The sequence below is a fragment of the Perca fluviatilis genome, chromosome 12, assembly GCF_010015445.1.
Source record: "Perca fluviatilis chromosome 12, GENO_Pfluv_1.0, whole genome shotgun sequence".
Taxonomy (NCBI): Eukaryota; Metazoa; Chordata; class Actinopteri; order Perciformes; family Percidae; genus Perca; species Perca fluviatilis.
The window spans coordinates 14,409,743-14,415,595 of NC_053123.1; the positions used below are offsets into that span (position 1 = coordinate 14,409,743).

A 5,853-nucleotide genomic window follows, 5' to 3' on the forward strand; every position below is an offset into this window, starting at 1 on the left:
GCACGTGGGGCTGCTGTGATTGGTTGCAGTCGCGGGAAACTCCGGTTATTGGTAAATTTTGTGGTAAAGTTTCGGTGATTGGTCAAAATTGCGAATCGCAATAAATTCACAATGATTGGTTGAATTTGTGTGAATTGTTGTGATCGCAACATCGCAAATTCCTGGAGGGACTGGCAATTGCTATTGTACAAATGCTTTTCTATAATCAGTAGTTTTTAAATCCAGCTATTATAGAAAAGAGGTTTTCACATTGCTCACTCTTCAGATGGAAAGAATGACACTGACATTTGGATCGCAACTTTTGGATCACACCACCGCAGATCCCTTCTGTGAGGCTGCATGTTGCACGACACAATAGATATAGCTCAGCACGGACTGATGATATGTATTACAGAGGGGAAATAAAGTTACCAGACTAGCTGGATTTTACACACTAGGGATCTTCAGGTGCAAGGACTCATGGGCTTTCGGGAGGATTTGTGTTTGATCTTGCCTTCTCAGCACTTCCCCTATATCTATCTCAGTGCACCAGTGTTGTTACATTCATAGAGAGCTGCCATGTTGAGGCACAGGCACAACCAGTAAATCCAGTCACTTGAAAATTAGAATTTTAGGGGGGGCTGTTTATGTGAAATTTTGAAAACCTAAGTAGTAAATTGCATTAAGGTAGGCTACGTGCAGCATATTTGTTGAGACTAGTACAGAGAAGGTTTTTTTACATGTTACTGTGTAATTTTAGCAACACAGTCAAACACACACTGTCTCCTCTGCTCAATGTGTGTGTTTGTGTAGTTTTTCAAAGTCTCTTCTCTTCAGTGACAATTCTGTGCGGTTTTACTACTGCCTGCTGTGGTACATGTGCAGTCCTTGGTAGTCCTGATCACCAGACTTCAATCCAAACACTTCTTTGATGTTCCCAGACATGTCGGACCCTGCCTCGAAATGAGTGGAACAAACACGCTGAATCAGATGACTGGTGCCTCTGTGGATATTAAAGGTTGCTCAAGAAATGTCAGTGCAGTTTAAATTACGCATGATCTGATAAATGGAGCTGCTTTGTTGACATTTCTGCCTTTTTTCCCCAAACAGAAATGCCAACCAGTTTTTTGGAGGGGTAAGTCTAGCAAACATGATAATGTTTTTCAAGATTACACAGATTTGTTTTGTGTTTGTTAAAGCAATCCAGTTCATCTTTATTGGCAACCAGTTGGAATGCATCACTGATTACATGTATCTCCTTTACATGTAACTTCCCCTTCAGTGACAATTGCCTGTGAGAAACACATTTTTACGAAATTCCCACTAAGGTAGTAACAGTATTTTTTCACTTGGGCTAATTGGAGAGATTTGTATTTATTTATTTTACTTGAGGCTGGTAATCTTGACTATTCAATACATTTGATAAAGTGAAAAAAAGTCAAATTGGGTGTGGTCCACAAAAAGCTGTTTGAGACCACCTCAAGATGGTTGGGTCACTTCCTGTGAGCTCTGGTGCAATCCGCTTGAATGTGCACCAAATGTAAAAGTGCCACTACACACACTGGCTGTTGATTAACAAGGTTGGCTGTGTCTTATTGTTATCATCCATCCAATACCTGTATGTGTCACTATCATAGATCATTAAAACCCCAAAACACTCTTCGACCTTTGTGTGTGAATGCATGCACAAAATGTTCATCGGGTGAAAGCTTCCAAAAGCATTAACATGAGAAGCATGTAAAGTTGTCAATGTTTACAAAAATGTAACATTTCATGGATGTCATAGATGCAAGTTGTGCAGTCGATCCACGTTTAGAATAATTTGTGCGTGTGAAAAAAATAAATACCTGCAGTAATCTCTCCTGCTAATACGTAATCAAAGAACCGCAGTTCAAATTCCAAGTAGGCTACTATATTCCAACATGACACAAAACACTAGCATCTGCAGTGTATTGTCACTTTTCATAGCATTGCCCTCTATTGTTTATAATGAAAGGTAATAGAAAGTGAATTATTATTATTGTTCAACAAACCTGTGAATCCCCCATGGACACATCATGTTAATTCAGGGCTTATTAGGCAGCAAAATCCTGTCTTAGAACACAAAAAGAATTACCTTTTTAATTAAAATAAAATGTGATGTGATGCTTTCCAATTTTTTATTACACTTTGAGGAACTTCCCATAAAAAGCCAAATAGAAAACTTGTGATCGGACTATAAAGTAGTTTCATCACCTGTGACTCAGGGTTCATCACTCTCTTTGTTTGTATGATGTCTCTAAATCATCTATCACCTATTGTTAAATAGTGAATCACTGCAGCTTCCTCAGGCTGCTGGCATGAGCAAAAATATCAGAGCTGATGTAGTCAGCCATTCTTCATTATCCTGTAATTACTAGCCCAAGGTGGAAAAGGAAAAACCTCACCTCGGACACACACACATACACAAACACAAGTACACACTCTGCCATAATTACCAGACAAGACATTGCATGCAATGAAACTCATTCATGTCTGACATCAGCAGTAACACCTCTTCCTAGCCTTAAGCATTGTCTATTTCTGAGCTCCAATAACAAGCTATGGTGAGAGTGTCCAAATTGTCGATAAGTCCATCAGCACCATGCGTCTTTGTTTTATTTTGAAATCCATGGGAAATAGTAATGATAATGATGATGATGGTGATGATGATTGTGATGACGACCATGATAACGATGATGAGTGTGAAAGCGATTACATCATACACAGTTGGGATATGATGCACAGCGGTTTTCCTGCTCTGCTGAGTTGTATTTGTCTTATTGTGATTGCTACCCAGCACAGATCCTTAAGACCACACAGCATGTGCTTAATAGCATTTACATGGAAAGCAAATGTATAGGCAAAGAAAACCAAGGCTCAACATTTTGAGCAGACTGCACAGCATCCCTTAACGAAAAGTGAACAATTGTCAGTCAAAGATGCTTCCCAGTTTCTTTTTACTCAAGGTTAATGACTGAGGTGCATTTAATACTGCTATTTTAGGGATTTTGTCAAAATAGACAAGACATTTTATGGCCTAGACTCATCTCAGGGACTAAGACTATGTCTGGAGAATGACATTCCCAATGTATGTGAGGGTCATTGGTCCATGGTGCCTCATAATAAGTAGGCTGTTTTGGGCCTTGAGCATAATGGAGATGATTTAGCAGATTTGACAAGTATTTTTTGAGGGGTATTTCCTTTAAAAACTGCTTCAGCTCATGTTTTTGACAGTTTATGATCAGAACAGTATTTCTCCAAGGACCTCGAAGGTCTTTATGACATTCTGAGGAGTTTTGTCCTTTTTTGGAGAAATAAATTGCTTTCACTGCACCAAGGAAGCTGTATTATTTCAGCCTTAAAGCGCCCATATTATGCTCATTTTCAGGTTCATAACTGTATTTTAAGGTTTTACTATCTTTGATTGCACTCGCACATGCGCAGTAGCTCAGATGTAGAGCATGTCAGCTAGCTAACTCTAGAGACAGTAAAAGAAAGCCTGTTTCTCCAACTTTGGTCAGTTAGGATTAGCTGGGAGACTTCTAAATGAGGGCGCACATGTAAGTAGTTCTTTTGTAGATTATGGTGAACTTGTGTGTGTTGTAGCAGTGCTTTGCTATTGAGAACGACGTAGCATGCTAGCGTTAGCGTTAGCGTTAGCCGGGTAACGCTAACGCTACGAGCTAACGGTTGTGGTTAGCCAGCTCATTTCGGACTGTGACGTCACAGTCCGAGGCCGATTTTGAACAGCTCACTAGGAGACTGAAAGCAGGACACATTCAGAAACCTGTATCTCACTCAAAACAGCATGGATGGATTTTTTTCAAAGTTTGTATGTGTGTGGAAGCACCAGAGACACAAAAGAACACCCCAAATCCCAGAAAAAGTGTTCTTTTCATAATATGGGCACTTTAAACCTGCAAATAACTTGAGAACTATTAGAGCAAATCAATGGGGAAATACAAGTGTTTTCATAGCCTCGGATAAAATTCTAACCTAGATTCTTATATGTTATGTTATATGCAACCCCAGACAGCAACCCAACATTGAATAAATATTGATTTTCCATCGGAATCATCATTATGGTTGATATTGAAATTTCAATGCAAAATAAATGTTGAATCACCATTACAATATCGATGAAACCTGACGTTATTAATGTTGATGGCAACAACATTGGAACAACATTGATCTGTAGTTATCTTTATGATTGATTAAGCATTGATATTTGGTTTACTGGGCGATATTGCCAATGTGTTGAAAAAAGAGTTGACCGGAAACACTGTTGTTGAAAAGCCATCGAAATATAGTTGACCGGAAATATGATTGAAAATGCATTGATATATAGTTGACCGGAAATATGATTGAAAATGAAATAGTTGACCGGGAAATATGATTGAAAATGCATTGATATATAGTTGACCGGGAAATATGATTGAAAAAGCATTGATATATAGTTGACCGGGAAATATGATTGAAAAAGCATTGATATATAGTTGACCGGGAAATATGATTGAAAAGCCATTGATTTTTGGTTGACCGGGAGATCATCGGGTGGTAGACCAACGTACTGCACCGAACACATCTCATTTCTGGACTCTTGGGGCGAATACGATCAGGTAAGCTTGCTTAATATGTAATGTTCGATATGAATGAATTGTTCTAAATCAAATACTGTTACTCGTTAACATGATGGTTAGTGTCCATCATGCTTTTGGATTCTGCATCAGACAACTTTTAAAAATAGCTAATGTTAGCTAGCGTTAGCTAACGTTCGCTAGCGTTAGCTAACGTTCGCTAGCGTTAGCTAACATTTGCTAGCGTTAGCTAGCAGTAACAGTCTTAGAATATGGTACAGGTGCAGTTGGAAATGTTTTGGCAAGGAAATTATTGGATATTATTATTTTGAATTCGGTCATGTTAGCTAATGCTAGCTAACGTTAGCTAGCGCTAGTCTTGCCTAAAAATCCATTTTGAACTGATGTTTGGCAAGGATGTGACAGTATTTGTTGCTCTAATTGTGTTGTAATGTGTTTGTAGAGAGGGAAATGCCAGGCGGAGAGGGAAGAAAAGAGATCACCTGCCGGAGGGACTGAAGCAAGTAAAAAGGTAACCTTCAATTTTGAAAAGTGATTTGAATTTAGGGAAAACATGATAGGCTAGCCTACAACACTGGACAAATTGCCTTATATCCGATCATTGAAAAATACTAGGCCTAATGAATTTGTTTCCAAGTGTGTATTTGTGGGTGTTCTGTTTAACTTAAAGGCAAATTTTTTGCATTGTGCTTGTATTTTCTGTTTTAGATGCTCTTACACAGCAGATGGGGACAGCCGCCGTCACCCAATTTACTTTTGCCCAGGCTGTGCAACAGTTGCTGCGCTATGCGTCAGACCAGGCAGGATGGACTGGACGACAAAGCAGTCAGACGTCAGAGGACCATGAACTGTAACTATGCTAAAGAGGACAAATAATGAAATAAGAGGCTAATAAAATGAATTTGTTTTTACCTTAAACAGTGTGGTGTGGTCAGTGTTTTAGGCTAGGCTATAGGCATAAAAGCTTTCAAATGTTCCATCACTTTTTAACATCCTGGCTGTAGATAAAGCAGGATATTCATTATAGGCTATTTAATTTAGGGCATTACATTTTCGTATGGCAGCAATACTTTTCTATAGCTTAATAATGATTGAAATTCCATTGCAATCACGTTGATCCTTAGTTCAGTTGAAATTTCAACATTGTTTCAATATTCCTGATAATTGAAATACCATGGAAATTCCATTGATCGGTCCGTGTACTTTTTCGTTCATTCGATTTTCATTTCATAAACAGGTATTAAAAAACAAAAAA

General features: G+C 38.5%; 1 long non-coding RNA gene across 1 annotated transcript; it reads left to right on the forward strand.

The window, feature by feature from the left end:
* The first annotated feature begins 4,544 nt into the window (after positions 1-4,544).
* On the forward strand, positions 4,545-5,395 carry LOC120570330. The gene is made up of 3 exons (XR_005641043.1): positions 4,545-4,619; positions 5,041-5,109; positions 5,307-5,395. It is a non-coding gene; the product is annotated as an uncharacterized LOC120570330 (long non-coding RNA).
* The last annotated feature ends 458 nt before the right edge of the window (positions 5,396-5,853 follow it).